Source organism: Chenopodium album, chromosome 11 (assembly GCF_948465745.1).
Source record: "Chenopodium album chromosome 11, dcCheAlbu1.1, whole genome shotgun sequence".
NCBI classification, from domain to species: Eukaryota; Viridiplantae; Streptophyta; class Magnoliopsida; order Caryophyllales; family Amaranthaceae; genus Chenopodium; species Chenopodium album.
The window spans coordinates 33,284,289-33,300,828 of record NC_137844.1 but is presented as its reverse complement, the minus strand read 5'-3'; the positions used below and the strand labels follow the sequence as shown (position 1 = coordinate 33,300,828).

The 16,540-nt window shown below is 40.7% G+C and overlaps 1 non-coding gene across 1 annotated transcript; it reads right to left on the bottom strand.

Annotated features, from left to right (window-relative positions):
* Positions 1 to 206: 206 nt before the first annotated feature.
* On the bottom strand, positions 207 to 312 carry LOC145569597 (small nucleolar RNA R71). The gene has a single exon (XR_014096185.1). It is a non-coding gene; the product is annotated as a small nucleolar RNA R71 (small nucleolar RNA).
* Positions 313 to 16,540: the final 16,228 nt, after the last annotated feature.

The window sequence follows — 16,540 nt, the reverse complement described above, 5'->3', positions numbered from 1 at the left end:
CTTGAACGAGTTTGAAAAATATTGCAACACGATCAAGGTAAATGGGGTCACTCAAGAATTTGTGAGACTAAAGTTATTTCCTTTCTCCTTGATAGGAAGGGCTCTTGAATGGCTTGAGAAGGAGGTGAGAGCTAACTCCTTGAGAACTTGGGACGAGGTCACCGCGACTTTTTTAGGGAGATTTTACTCTCAAAAAAAGACAGCCGAGGCAAGGGCATTGATCCAAGGTTTCCGTCAAAAAACTAGTGAAACCATATACGAGGCATGGGAAAGATATAAAGAATATCAAAGGGAGTGTCCTCATCATGGCATTCCGACATACCAAGTGCTTCAAATTTTATGTGGAGGCTTGAGCCCACAAGGAAAGACTAGCTTGGATGCGGGAGCGGGTGACCCAATTATGAACAAAACGAAGGAGCAAGTCATTGAAATAATTGAGGATGTGGTGAGGCACCACATGGATTGGCAAGAAGGAGAGAGGGAGTCTTTAAGTTAAGGAGGGAGTGCGGTTTATTCCGTCGATCACCTCAACGCCATTAATAATTTGACATCTCAAATTGCCAACCTTGGCAAAGAGATGACATCCATTATGGCGAAACTTGAGACATCCACTTTGCATCAAGAGCATCCCTCCCAATCTAAGGGGAGAGGTATGAATTCTAACTCTTCTCCTTCTACATCTAATAACATACCAAATGGGTGCTTATTTTGTGAAAATTGTGGGTCATATGACCATGACACCTCTTTTTGTAATTATGATTCCCAACCCCAACCCCAACCCCAATATGAAGATGGTAATGATAATGAAAATGAACATGTCAATGCTTTGTCTTATGATAATAGACCTAGGAATGATAATCAAAGATACTTACCACCTAATCGAAGAGAACAAGGGGGAAATTCCTATAACCAAAGAGGAAACGATTATGATTACCATAACCAAAACCAATGGGGGAATAGGAACCAAAGGGACCAAAATCCCCAAGGTAACTACAACCAACAAGGTGGTTATGGTAACCATAACCATAATAACCAAGGGAACTATGGGAATCAAGGCCAATATCACCAAGGGGGGAACTCTAAAAATAGGAATAATTGGAACAATAATAACAATAAAGGTTCTTCTAATCAAAATGCTTCCAATTCGAATGTGAGAGGTAATAGAGCTCCCCAAGATAACTACTATGCACAAGCACCACCTAGTAGGTCTAACTTAGAGGAAATGATGGAAAGTTAAACCAAAATGTTCAATACTTTCATGGCCTCTAGTGATAAGAAATTTAGTGAATTCATGACCCATAATAAAATGCTTGAAACACAAATTTCTCAATTGGCCAATGCTTTAAAGGAAGGGACTAGCACTTCCAAACTCCCACCCCAAGGACTAGATCTTAAGAGACCCGTCAATGCTATATTAACTAGAAGCGGGAAGGTGTTAGAAAATAGTGTCCTTAAAAGAAGCAATGAGAAAGGGAACTTGAGTGAGCCACCCCTTGAGAGTGATTTTGAGCAAGAAGGAGAGAAAAATCATGAGAAAGAAAAAGAAAGAGAATGTGAAAAAGAGAAAGATTTTGAAAAAGCGAGTGAAGAGAAAAGAGAAAAAGAGAGTGAAGAGAAAAGAGAAAAAGAGAGAGAAACAAAACAATTGCAAAATCTACCATATCCCCATAAATTTGTTAGAAACAAACTAAATGTGCAATTTGGAAAGTTTCTTGAAACATTGAAACAAATTCACCTTACAATTCCTTTTACCGATGCTATCAAGCAAATGCATAACTATGCTAGGTTTTTAAAAGACATTTTGAGCGGAAGGGGAAAGTGTGAATTGGTGAAAACGGTGAATATCACCGAGAATTGTAGTGCAATTATCATGAACAAAATACCACCGAAATTGACAGACCCCGGTAACTTTTCTATCCTTGTGCAATATATAAAATTCAAATTGATAATGATTTATGTGATCTTGGGGCTAGTGTTAGCCTTATGCCATATTCGGTATATCAAAGACTTGAGATAGGGAAACTTCTACCCACCAACATTACCCTACAATTGGCCGATCGTTCTATCAAATTTTCAAAGGGTAAGGTAGAGGATGTTCCTCTAAGGGTTGGAAAATTTGTAATCCCGGTGGATTTTGTTGTGTTAGATATGGATGAAGATGTTAACATTCCAATAATTCTAGGAAGACCCTTTCTTGCTATTTCGGGTGCTTTAATAGATGTTAAAAGTGCTAAAATTTCACTAAAAGTAGGAGACGAGGTGATTGAATTTGATTTGAATGAGAGCATGAAGTACCCAATCTCTAATCTTGATAATTGTATGATGATTTATAATATTGATTCTATTGTGACTTCTATGCATGAGAACTTGCTCACTACTAACGATGCCCTTGAGAATGTCCTATTGAACAAGGAAAAGATAAGTGAGCAAAGCAAGGAGATGGCATTGTACGAAGAGATGCTTGAAGGAAGCATGGAAGAAAGCATTGAGCAAGTATGCATGAGAATTGTTTTGGATGTTTTTGTCCCTTGGGAGAGTTACAACTCAAAGACTGCTCGAGAAGCACCTATACCTGCAAAACAACAGAAACTCCAGGTGGGGGGAGCTCTGCCTCCGACGATCAAGTTACAACGTGCTGGAGAAATTAAAAAGTGCGGAAAAGGTAAAAGTGGGATCTTCTCGGATTCCGAGATCAGGAGATTTCTCTAATGTAAGAGAATGTCAGGAATATTGTAATAAAATCAATCTGTTTCACAAATTGGGGAAATCTCCCTATTTATAGGGTCATTGGGAAAAGTGTGCCCTTACGTAGGTCATTTGACCTAGAGTTGATGGGCTGCCGCGTTTTTGGCGGCTTTTTGGGAATTGGGCCTATGAAGGCCGCCATTCCTTCTCTTGACAGTGGATTCCACGTGTCATGCTGCTATTGGCCTCTTTTGAACCAATTCTAGGTGGACACTTGTCCTGTTTTAAGTGGCCCACGTGGCGGGGTAATTTTCCCCAAAACATTTGGCCCTCACAGATGTAATGTGGCAAGCCACGTGGCATCTGTGACACTTATCACTCAACAATTGGTGGAACAGATTTTACTGTTCACCTTCTGGGAAAATTACCAAGGTGTCCCTGGAATAACCCCTCTATAAATAAACATTTGCCCCTCTCCTTTTCGCTCATTTACGAAAAATCTTTGAGAGAATTTGAGAGAATCTTTGACTTTTCTTTAGAGAACGATTCCGCCTGCCGCCTGCTTTTTGCCGCTTGACTTAGACGGTTCGAACGACTTTTAGCAGTACCTTTTCAAGGTAACCACCTACTCTTTCTCTCTCTTCTCATTTCACTTTTTTCCGCATGTGTTTGCTTCCTTAGAAATGGTATCACAAACACACACGGCACGGCCTAGGATAGTTGCGGTCATCTAGGACGGCTGAATCTAGAACTAGGAGTGCCGCTTGTCCTGAACTGCACTCGCCAACAAATCTGTCTGTGTTTGTGCAGGACACTATGCCTAGGAGAAAAAGGACAGCTCGACCGCCTAGTGATGAAGAGGACGAGAGTCCTGTCAGGGTGCCTAGGAGCGAAGTCTCCTATTATCCATCAAGCGTCCCCATGACGCCGGATGACTCTATCTTGAGTGAATCGGGGAGTGACTCGAGTGATGAGACATCCGGCTCTAAAGAGGGATCATCTCAGTCAAATGCTAACACAGGCGGTCCTAGAAGCGAAGAGGGGCCGCTTGAGAATGCTGAAGAGGTATCTGAAGAGGAGGCCGCCTTTGTGGAGCGTGGCCAGGAAGAGACTTTCTCTTCTCTTCAAGAAAGATACACCCCATACTTCACCCACATATCCGCATTCACCTAAAGGACCATGCGGAAAAATTTAGAAGAGATTCGGGATACCTATGTTATGGGAGTCGGCTATAGAATAAATGTCCCTGCCTTTGACGACGCAGTCGTCTGGCCGCTTGACCAGAGCTATGGGGATTCGTGCTTTGGGTGTTATGCGACCACAATTCAGGCGAGCCTTAGGTTCCCGTTAGATCCGGCTATTGAAAGGATTATGGATGGGTACCGCTTGGGGGTGTGGCAACTAGAACCCAATTCCTGGGTTAACATATTAGGGTTCGTAGCCGCATGCAGGATGCAGGGTGTTGAGCCTAGCTTTGAGGCCTTCTCCCATATACATTACCTTAGCAAGGCTCCCAAATCAGCCGGTCCCGGATGGTTCACTTTATCATGTAACAAAGGTTACATGATGACTTTGGGAAAAAAAATAAGTGGAAGGATTGGAGGAACAAGTTTTATATCATCTCCTCCCCTGACACCATCCGGAATAGAAAATACAACTCCTGAATCAAAATCCCTATCGGCTGGGTCAGAAAGCCATCCTCCCGCCTGTATCTGATGAAGGCTGGGATCAAATTTTGACGCCTGGGATATTTAAAGTTGAAGTAAAAATTGTTAAGGGGGGAACTGAGAAAGAAATAACCCTAAAAAGTTATATCCCAGAGTTCGACTAGTTAACTGATCCCTTCTACCTGGCCGCCTGTGGCCTTATTAGTTAAAAGGGAAGAGATGGGCAGCCGCATGAGTCTTTTGCATAGCTTTTTTTTTTATTTTTTTTATTTTTTTAATACTAACATCTCATTCGGCCTTTTGCAGAGGAAGCTATGTCTTAGTTAGACCCCAACAAGAAGCCAGGGAGCGCCGCCTCTGCTTACCGCTAGATGGTTCGATAGAAGAGCCAGATTTTCAAAAAAGAGCAGCTGGAGCATGTAAGTTCTTCTACATCCGCCAACTTTCTTTTGGACTTTTTCAAATTCCACGCTTTTGTTTCTAAGTTGTGTTTTTTCAAGAAGGGTCGGTGAAGCCACCTGTGCTACCAACCCTTGGGCAAAAGCCCCCAAAGCAGCCAGCTCCGGATGAGGATCCGACGCCGACTAAAAGGAGAAAGACGGTTTCTCACAAGCCGTCTGCAAGCCAATCCGAATCCCATCCTTCTACAGGCGGCAAATCGCTGGCTGCCATGGCTGCTCTAAAGCAGGCGGAGGAGTCCAAGTCAACCAGGGACAAACCTCCGACTGGGGCTACCGGTTCTCCAGGCGGTCTTTCCAACAGACGGAAGGACAAACACGCCCAAGATCTGGTCGTTATCCCAGGTACCTCCGCCTTTGATCCTTTTCCTTACCCTTGTAGGGTTAAGACTTATAGTCATTCGCCAACCAGCTCTAGAGCCAGCTGGTGTATTGGCCGGATCTATGCCAGCCTTTCACCAAGTGTTGATTGTGCAGATGCTCCCTAGGCGCCGGATGTGAAGCGGATCGCCAAGGATATGATCGCCGCCGTATCTACTGAACATCGCGACTCTATTAAAGGAGTCGGCTCCCTGAACTTTGATGCTATCCTTGCAAATTTGGCAGAGGTAATTTCTTTAAGTTATTTTCCAATTTTTGCCTTTGCCAACTGTATACTAACCGCCCTTTCCTTTTGGCCGGATGTAGGCCATGCTGCGAGTGAATGGTCTTAAAAATCCATTCAGCGACAAGAAGAAAGAGGTAAGAGCTGCCAACCTAAGGGCCGCTTCCAATCTTGACAAAGCCATGTATAATGTAAATAAGACTGAGTTGTTGACCCAAGATATCCTATACTTACAGGAAACTGCAAATGTCAAAGGAAAAGGTGGAGGAGCTTCAAGATATTGGCAAAGGTGGAGGAGCTTCAAGATACTGGCAAAGAGATGGATAGTCTCAAATGTCAGAATGAGAAGTTGCAACACAAGCTTGCCAACCAAGAGAAGCAGCTCGCGTCCAAATGGTCCTCCAGGGTTGAGGAGGAGAAGAAGCAGCTCATTCAGGAGAATGAGGCCGACTGTGTCATTCGCATGAAGATGGCGTGGAAGTTCTTATTCCCTAATGACGATTACTCCGTTTGGGAGTATCGTTATAGCAAGCTATGGATGAGCTGGATGCACAGGCGGGCCAGGGGGCAGATGGCGACGAGGAGATCCAGGATGAGGATGAGGCTAAGGAGGGCAACGAGCAGCATCCAACTAATGATGAAATGGCGGATGAAAATGAAGCCGAATCCTCTCTCGAAGCTGATTAGATTTTATGTGTTTTCTGCGGCCGAGTTACAACTCAAAAATAGGTCGGGAAACGCCTGTACCTGCAAAACAATGGAAACTCCGGGTGGGGGGGGAGCTTCGCCTCCAACAATCAAGTAAGAACGTGTTGGAGAAAGTAAAAAGTGTGGAAAAGGTAAAAGTGGGATCTTCTCGGATTCCGAGATTAGGAGATTTCTCTGATGTAAGAGAATGTCAGGAATATTATAATAAAATCAATCTGTCCCACAAATGGGGAAAATCTCCCTATTTATAGGGTCATTGGGAAAAGTGTGCCCTTACGTAGGTAATTTGACCTAGAGTTAATGGGCTGCCCGCGTTTTTGGCGGCTTTTTGGGAATTGGGCCTATGAAGGCCGCCATTCCTTCTCTTGATAGTGGATTTCACGTGTCATGCTGCTATTGGCCTCTTTTGAACCAATTCTAGGTGGACACGTGTCCTATTTTAAGTGGCCCACGTGGCGGGGTAATTTTCCCCAAAATAGGAATCATGAATCATGATGCATTGGAGATAATTACTTCAAAAGAAGAAAGGGTGTTCCATTGGTAGAGTTAAAACCTCTTCCATCACACCTAAGGTATGTGTTTTTGGGTCCTAATTCAACTTTTCCGGTAATTGTGAATTCCTCTTTGAATGAGTGCCAAAGTCAAATGTTATGTGGTGTTTTGAGAAACCACCAAGGTGCTTTAGACTATACCATTGATAACCTCAAAGGTATTAGTCCCGCTTTATGTATGCACCACATAACACTTGAGGAGGGTGCTAAGCCTTCCATTGAGAGGCAAAGGAAACTTAATCCTCAAATGGGGGAGGTAGTGAAGAAAGAAATCACCAAACTCCTTGATGCCGGCATCATCTTCCCCATTTCGAGTTCTAGATGGGTTTTCCCCGTTCATGTGGTCCCTAAAAAGGGAGGAATGACCGTAGTTGAAAATGAGAATGGTGATCTTATTTCAACTAGAACGGTAACCGGTTGGAGGATGTGCATAGACTATAGACGTCTAAATGCATCCACTAACAAGGATCATTTTCCCCTCCATTTTATCAACCAAATGCTTGAGAGACTAACCAAGCACAAGTATTATTGCTTTCTTGATGGTTATTCGGGTTTCTTTCAAATCCCCATAAACCCGGATGACCAAGAGAAGTCAATTTTTACTTGTCTATATGGTACTTTTGCATATAGGAGGATGCCGTTCGGACTTTGCAATGCACCGGCAACCTTTCAAAGGTGCATGATGAGTATCTTTGGAGATATGCTTGAAGCCGAGATGGCAGTGTTCAAGGATGATTTCTCGGTAGAAGGCCTCTCATTTGAAGATTGTTTGTCCAATTTGGGAAAATGCTTAGCAAGATGTGAGAAGGTCAACTTGGTCCTAAATTGGGAGAAATGCCACTTCATGGTTGAAGAAGGAATCGTCCTTGGTTACAAGATTTCAAGCAAGGGGATTAAGGTTGATAAATTAAAAGTTGAAGTGATAGAGAAATTGCCACCTCCAATCAATGTAAGAGGAATAAGATCCTTTTTGGGGCATGCCGGGTTCTATAGGAGATTCATCAAGGATTTCTCACAAATTGCTAGACCCCTAAATTCTCTTCTTCAAAAGGATGCCATCTTTATTTTTGATGAAAAGTGTCTTCAAGCTTTCAACAAATTAAAAGAGGCTTTGATCTCTACTCCAATCGTACAAGGGCCAAGATGGGATTTGCCATTTGAACTTATGTGTGATGCTAGTGATGTTGCGATTGGAGGGGTGTTGAGGCAAAGAATAGAGAAGAAGCTTCGTGTGATCTATTACATGTCTAATACCTTGAATGAAGCCAAACTGAACTACACCACAACGAGAAATAGTTTCTTGTCGTGGTACATGCTTTTGAGAAGTTTTGGAACTACTTCATTGGTTCCAAAACTATTGTTTACACCGACCATGTGGCTATTAGGTACCTCGTGGCAAAGAAAGAGTCCAAGCCTCATCTTCTTCGTTGGTTCCTTTCTCTTCAACAATTTGATGTTGAAATTCGTGATAAGAAAGGGGGCGAGAATGTAGTTGCGGATCATCTTTATCGTTTAGAGAATGTGAAAACTAGTGATGATGATATTCCCATATGTGATGAATTGAGAGATGATGTGCTCTATATCTTGAATGAAAAAAAACTTCCTTAGTTCGCAGACTTGGTGAAGTACTTGACATGTGGGGAATTTCCTCCCGATTTCTCCAAGAACCAAAGGAAGAAGCTAAAAAGAGAAGCAAGGCACTATGTGTGGGATGACCCCATTCTCTACAAAAGAGGAGTAGATGGTTTGCTTTGAAGGTGTGTTCTGGATGAGGAAGTGCAAAATGTGCTCAAGATGTGCCATTCCGATCCTTGTGGAGGGCATATGGGAGCAAACAAAACAGCGTTGAAGGTCTTGCATAACGGGTTGTGGTGGCCTCACATCTTTAAGGATGCTTAGGGGTTTGTGAAGACTTGTGACCGGTGTCAACGAACCGGAAACATATCCAAGCAAAATAAGATGCCTCAACAACCGATACTTGAACTAAAGGTATTTGATGTATGGGGTATTGATTTTATGGGACCATTCCCTTCTTCATATGGAAATCAATACATCCTTATGGCGGTCGATTACATTTGAAAATGGGTTGAGGCCATTGCCTCCCCAACTAATGACCACAAGGTAGTCATGAAGTTGTTCAAGAAAGTCATATTACCAGGGTTTGGAATTCCTAGAGCTGTGGTAAGCGACAATGGGTCACATTTCGTTCATAGTGCTTTTCAAAAGATGCTAAGAAAACATGGAGTTCATCAAAGGTTCGGTCTTACCTACCATCCACAAACTAGTGGACAAGCGAAAGTATCCAACCGTCAAATCAAGTTAATCCTTGAGAAAACGGTTGCAAGGAATAGGAAAGATTGGTCGGAAAGCTTGATGATGCTCTATGGGCATATAGAACGGCATACAAAGCCCCAATAGGCACAACTCCATATCGCCTAGTGTATGGAAAATCTTGTCATCTTCCGGTGGAGCTTGAACACCGAACTCAATGGGCCATTAAGAATATTAACTTCAACTTGGCTAGTGCGAGGGAGCAAAGATGGCTTGATTTACATGAGCTTGAAGAGCTAAGATTGGAGGCATACGAATGTGCAAGCAATTACAAGAATCACACAAAACAATGCCACGACCGCAATATTGAAAAGAAAACATTTCTTGTTGGCGATAAGGTACTTCTCTACAATTCTAGGATGAAGTTATTCCTTGGAAAACTTCTATCAAGTTGGAAATGAAGGATTTGGATGGAATGAGATCGTTTAAGGTCAATGGGCACTGCCTCAAGCTTTACTACGAGGGTGCTCATGTCGGTTTGGTTGAATCAATGCAATGTAATCTTACCTCCTGAGTGTGGAGGTCATCAAGCTATTGACGTTAAAGAAGCGCTTTCGGGAGGCAACCCAAGTAAAAAAAAGAAGAAAAAGAAAAAAAATTGAGAGAGTGAGAAATAAAAAAAATTAAATGAGTGACATAATGGAGAGAAGAGTAGGTTCTAGTGTTCTATCTGATTTTGGCTAACACCTTGGTTGCATTTTTGTTCTTGTGGTTTTGATATAGGAACTTGAAGCAAAAAAAGCCGACAAAAACTTAAACAGGATGCTGTCAACAGCTTGGAGTGGGCGCTCCTAGCACTAAGCACGCCCGCTCCAAGTTCAATGAAGAAAACAGAAGGCTTCAAGTCAGTTTGGAGCGGGCTCTCCTCTTGAGCTGCACGCCCGCTCCATTTTGGGCTACACAACCAGAACCCAAGAACCAAGGTCGGAGCGGGTGCTCCAACCCCTCAGCACGCCCGCTCCATCTAAGGCCGTAGCTAAAATTGGAATTAGGAGCGGGCGCTTCAAGAGGTATGCACGCCCGCTCCGAATTGACTTAGGCTATCATGAACTAAATTCAACTATCGGAGCGGGCGCTCCATGACCACTGCATGCCTGCTCCAAGTGAAGGAAATAGAGGCAGTAAGTTCTGAGAAGATTTGGAGCGGGCGTTCCAAACCTCATACACGCCCGCTCCATTCTGTGAAGGAAATTAGAAGAAAAGTTCAAGACTAGGAGCAGGCACTCCAAAATATCAGTACGCCCACTCCTGTCTGGGCTTTAAATTCAGAAAGTAAAATCAAGTGATGGAGCGGGCGCTCCAAAATCCAAGCACGCCCGCTCCTAATCTTGTAATCGAGAGCAGGAACTTCTGAAGGGATATGGAGCGGGCGCTCCACATCAATAGCACGCCCGCTCCATTCTGGGAAGGCCAATTAAATTAGTCTTTAAGTTCAATGATAGGAGCGGGCACTCCACCCTCTCAGCATGCCCGCTCCAACCGAATGCCGTAGCTAAAACTTAAGTTGGAGTGGGCCACCTCCAACACTGCACGCCCGCTCCAACTTGGCCAAGTAAAAGCAGTTTCAAAACCAATGACAGGAGGGGGCACTCTTGCCCCCTTGCACGCCCGCTCCTGCCTATCCGGAGTAAAAAAAGAGAATCTTTTATCTCTTTTTACCCATTCCCCCCTCTTTCCTCACCACTCATTCTCATTTTCCAATTCTCACTCCTCTTATCCATCTCCTTCTCTCTCTAAAAAACCCCCCAAAAACTCCAACTTCTCTCTGCAAATTCATCATCAAATCTCAACATTTTTCACCAAAAAATTCACAAAATCCTTTTCTCCTCTTAATTCTCTTTCCAACAACACAACATTTACCCAATTTTAAACACAAAAATTTCAAACCCTAGAAGACCACCATTGATAATTGAAGAAAAGGTTGGATCTTTCAACAAATTGGAGCTAAAAAAGGAGGAATTGAGCAAGGCTTGGAGGTTTAAGAGTACTTTCATGCTCTTGTGGGTATAAATTCCCTCACTTCTTCACTCTTGTTTTTAATTCTTGTGATTTTACTTCAAACTTTACTTTTTTTGATTATTCTTGATAAATTGTGTGCTTTGATTCATGACTTGTTGGGAATTTGAGAATTATTGTGTTTGAAATTAGTTTGAACATTGTGGTAAAATAAATTGAAAATTGAAAATTGTGATTGTTGTGGTTTAGGATTGTTGTGAGTAGATAAGAATAATTGTTGGTTGTGAATTTTTGTGTTGGAATTATTTGTTGGTTGTGTTGGAATTATTTGTTGGATTGTGTTGTAATATATATATTTGGAATTGCTTAAACAGGTACTTGGATTTTATTGGGGGTTTGAAGCTAAGGAGGTTGTTTGAAGTGTGTTTTGGTGTTTGTGTGAGGTGTCTTGAGTTACCTTTGTAAACCTATTCTCACATTGTCAAAATGGTTCTTCGATTATTTGGAGGTCCGAGATGAAAGAGGAGAAAGACTTCTGACATCCAAATAAACGAAAACCGTTCCACCGAAAACCAAAACCAAAACCAAAACCAAAACCAAAACCAAAACCCAAGCCAAATACAAAATCAAAACAATGCTCCTCCTTCAATAAAAATTCCCGAGAAATTCAAAGGGTATCACAAAGAGCTTTTCAAGCGAAAAATCCTTCCAACAAGATTTTACGACCAAGAAACTTGCCAACTCTTAGGGATAGATGATAGAATTCGGTGAGTGGCCGATAATTTCGGATGGTTAAACTTCCTCAAAAAGAGGGAGCTAACCTACGAATTGCTCACTCTCGAATTTCTTTCCACCCTTACCATGCGCCGAATCAATGGTGAGGGAGAGCTCATTGAATGCGAGATTAAGTTTAAAATGTTCAATCAAGATAAAACTTTAAGCTAAACTCGCCACAATGAGATTTTCGAATGGCCCGTGTATAATCAAGTCGACGACCCCGATAGTTTCTACCTCTCTAGATACGAGGAGTATGATTGGTGGAACACTATCATGGGGTACCCCAATTTCACGACCCGATATAGCCATCCTAGCCACATTATCCACCCCGTGCTCCGTATATTCATGAGAATTATGGGGTATGCTTGCTTCTCGAAGCAAGACCTCGAGAAGCTAACCAAAGAGGAAATCAAATGCCTCTTCATAGCTTCCTGATTTGAGGGGGATCTTGAGGGCAACGTGAACATGGGATACATGTTCATAAAACGGTGCCTAGAAATAAAGAGGAGTACGGAGTTTAAAGGGGAAGTAAAATGTGGTGGGATGATCACTATAATTACAAAGGCTTTGGGGTTCGCCGATTGGGTTAACCAATTGACCTCAGTGAATGAGTTCAATGTCCTTGACATTCCCGGACTTGCCTCAATGCACATGCTTGTGGAACTCCGGGGGTAATGTGACCACCTATTCTTGGTTGGTCAAGGGTAAGCACCGTTGCATTTTCCAAAATGCGGCGGTAATGAACACCATGGGAACCACTTGGCAAGTGCCAAATGAGCCACTCCCCGGGAATGTTCTCGACCTTGACCAACCATCTCAACCCCGCCGCCATAGCATATCCACTGTTCCTAGCTTTATGGGCGGTCCTTCCTCCTCTTCTTCCTCCTTTAACCTTGAATCGGCTTTTCACCATCTAAACCTAACCAACTAAAGAATTCTTCAAGAAAATGAATACTAAAGCTATGTCTCCCAAATGTCCTACCAAAACCAAGTTGAGAGGGGAGCTTCCTCCCCTATGTCAACTATCCCCACCACCCCATCCAAGAGGGGACGGTGCCGGGTTGGAACAACAACCAACCCACCTACTCCTATTATCAAGGACCTTGTAGCTCCATTTCGGAGCTACGATCCTTCCCTCCCTACGATTATACACAACCCGGGGGTTGTGATTTTAGGGGGGACCCTTCTTATTACCACGTCCCCGAGACATGTGGTAATATGGCTCCCGAGGAGATTGATAACCACCCCTTAAGGAGATACTTTGGGATTCCACCCGGGTATGATAGTGGTTGGGGTACTAGTAGTGCACCGGACTACGGTCACTATCGAAGTATCCCCAACTATGATCTTCCTCCATACGTGGATCAACCCTCATATTCCGGCGATGTTGTAATCCCCCATAATTATGTGAATACAAATTTTTTATATTTATGTGAATATTTAACTATGAATATTTATTTATATGATTTATTCTACCATTTCAAAAAATTATTATTATTAGATCATTATTTATTTTACTATTTTAAAAGTTGATAAAACTATTTCATAAAAATTATTTCATTACTTATATTTTAATTATTATACAAGTCCAACCCGTTGTTCATTAAGCCTATTTTTTTTTTTTTAAAAAAAAACCCACTCACTTTAAGCCCAAGTATCAATACTAGTTTTATTAGAACTAGGAAACTAAACCACTCTAATAATAAAACCCCTCAAGCTTTTCCCTCCTCCAATTTCACGACAAAACAAAAAAAAAAGAAGAGAGAAAGCAGATGCCGCCAGCCAGCACCACTGCCGCCTGCACCACCGTCGGCCACCAGCAGCCGCCTGCTGCTGCCGTTCGCCTCTCTTCTCCCTCTTTTCCTTTATTTTTTTATTGCTTTATTATCTTAATTAAAATTGTTTAAAGTTTCAACCTTTAATTAAAATTTTGTTCTAAATTATATTATTATGGTTTGATAATATGTTTGGATTCTAGAAGATTATAAATTTATAAGTTTTGACATGTTTAATTTATTAAATAAAATTTCAGATTATGTATTTTGTATATTTTAGGGTTTAAAGCATTGATTTTTCATGTTTTAGGGCTTGATAACGTGTTAATCAAACTATCTAATCATACTATGTTTAAATTACATTAAAGTATAATTGTTTTAATCATATATAAATTTTCAGATTTATTAAAGTTTCAATTTTTATGAACAAGTAGTGTTAATTTCATGTTTTTATGCTTCTAAACCTATAAAATAATTATGGTGAGTATTTTGTGATTGAAAAAGCTTTGAACTTTATATTCTAACTTTAAAAATAATTTTCAGATTTCATACCTTTTATTTTGAAGCCTCTAGTTGCATTGAATTGATATATTCTTGGGTTTTTAATACACTAACTTTCTATATAATGACTATTTCAAGTAATTATGCTTATGGGGTTATTTTATATACTTAAAACAAATTTCCAGATTTATTTACCCACTTTAAAGTTGCTGTAATTTGATATAAAACACTATATTTTCATAAATCTAACATATAAACTTGAAGTTGGGATGTTATATTACTAACTTTAATTTTGGGGACAATTTAAAGGCTTTATTTTGATGATTTAAGAGGTTTTAAAGTAGTTTAGTATTGCTGTAATTTTAATTGCTTTGGTATTGATTTATTTCTAATTGTTTGATTTAGGAGAGGACTTTGTAGAAGGCGACTTCTAGTTTTAAAGTGGCCAGTCGAATTGTTTACTCAAGGTACGTACAAGTTACGAAACCTTGCTTGTAGGTGCATGTTTAAGGACGGATCGAGAACTTAGTATCATGTATAGGATTGACTGGGTTAAATTGTCTAGTTATACATTGTGAATTTCAAATGATGTGCACTAGTTTATAATGCAAGTATTATTTGTGCTCTAATAATGCAAGGTGCGCTTAAAGGCAAAGGTATGTGATTGGTGTAAAGATCAAATTATTACTCATTCATGATTATGTAAACAGGATGAGTAAAGGAGAAACTCAAGTCTTGTAAGATGAGGTTAAGGTTTTGGGGTGCCTTATGCACTCAAGGTGTTTATACACCGAGGTAGTAATGGAATAATTAATAAATGTTGTTTATCACTAATAAATCAAGAATCTAAATTGAGAATTCGCCATGTTTGATTGAATTGTTTGGGATGTTTGTATTGAAATGTATATGAGTCATCGCCAAGTCTAAACCTGTAAATCACGTAAAGTGTAAGATGGATGAGCAATAAAACTCTGGAATGGTGCACATCTGGAGTAATGACAATCAGGGGTTGGGGTACATGGGGTATTAGCCGTGTACTTTTATCGAGGCCGTCTGATCTACGAGTCTCCTCTTTCAAATATTATTTTTCTAAAACTAGGAGTTAGGTGAGATCTCATACTAACTACGGTCACGGAGTCGCGCCCGTGGTCGTTGGATGTTTATTGATGTTTCCGAAAGGAGGCATGGGGTTTTTCTTTATTGATGTTCCAAATGGGACATGGGTTGGACAACCTTGTCTATTGCTAAATCTAATGAACTGATTAAATGAGTCAGTCAGTATCCATTAGTGAAGTCTTAATAAATTTAATAGTCGAGTCATGAATTGAGTCTATATTTAATGATGCTTGTGCTTGATTATTAGTAGCATGTTAGGTATTTTCTTAATTTGATTTCGCAGCTTGTATGTACTCAGCTTTGCTGACTGCGTGCTTTTGTGTGTGTCTTTCTTTGGTCATGGCCTTCGCCTTTCAATGACCCTGTGACGATCCACTTTTTACACTTGTAATATTGGGGAGCAGAATAACCACAGGTTCTTGCACATGCAGCATTCATCAGGGTTGTGGGATCTTGAGTGGAGAGTTGGTTTTCATTTTATTTCTTTGGCAAGTTTGAATTTATTTTAATTCGATTTTATTTGACACTAATTCCTTTGGGTTTGAATTTATTTGAACACTGAAATTTAATCACTTACTACTTTTATTGGGTTTTAAATAAGGGCCTTAATGGTTCCAACTTGTAATACTTATTTTGATTTAATTCCTTTGTTTTGAGGTTTATTTAAAACTGTTTTGGTTTTCCGCTGCTAATTTCTGAGATAGCCTTAACGTTTGAACACGTGGCGGTAGCACGTCAGTAATTCTCTTGAAATTGTTCAGGTTATATACAGGTTTCTCACAGGTTTTTAAATAGAGAATTGTTGGGGTGTTACAAAGTGGTATCAGAGCTAGGTTAGATTTAATCACCACTAAAGCCAATTAGCTTAGTATCTTAGGCTCCTAACTAACAGTTGAGGATTTAAGTTCAAAGGCTAAAGTGATTTTTTCGAAACTTAGTATGTTTGAAACGTTTTATCTAAAATGATTTTGAAGCTTATTTGTCTACTTAGTGTGCTTTGGGTAGACTTAAGAAGGGAATGCATGCATATTTCATACATATCTTTTCATTTAATTGTCACATGAAGTGTTATTTTTCTTATTTATTTAACATGTTGTAATTAATGTCCTAATTGATGTGTTTTATGATGTGCTTCTGTTATGCTTTTGTATGTTCGTTGCGTTGGGTTGACGTAGAAAAGAAATGAGTGACTCAGCAAGCACGTCTGAAAGCACGAATAATGGTACTAGGAACAACCCCGTTGTTGTGTCTGAGGATGAGAATGATGCTCGAAGTAAAGATACTCTAGAGAGGTTTGAAAGGACTATCACGCCAGCTAATCCTGATGAGGAAGATTACCAATATATACATGAGTTTAAGACTGCAAAGAACAAGAAGCATAAGATTAAAACCTACCAAAGAATGTTCCATG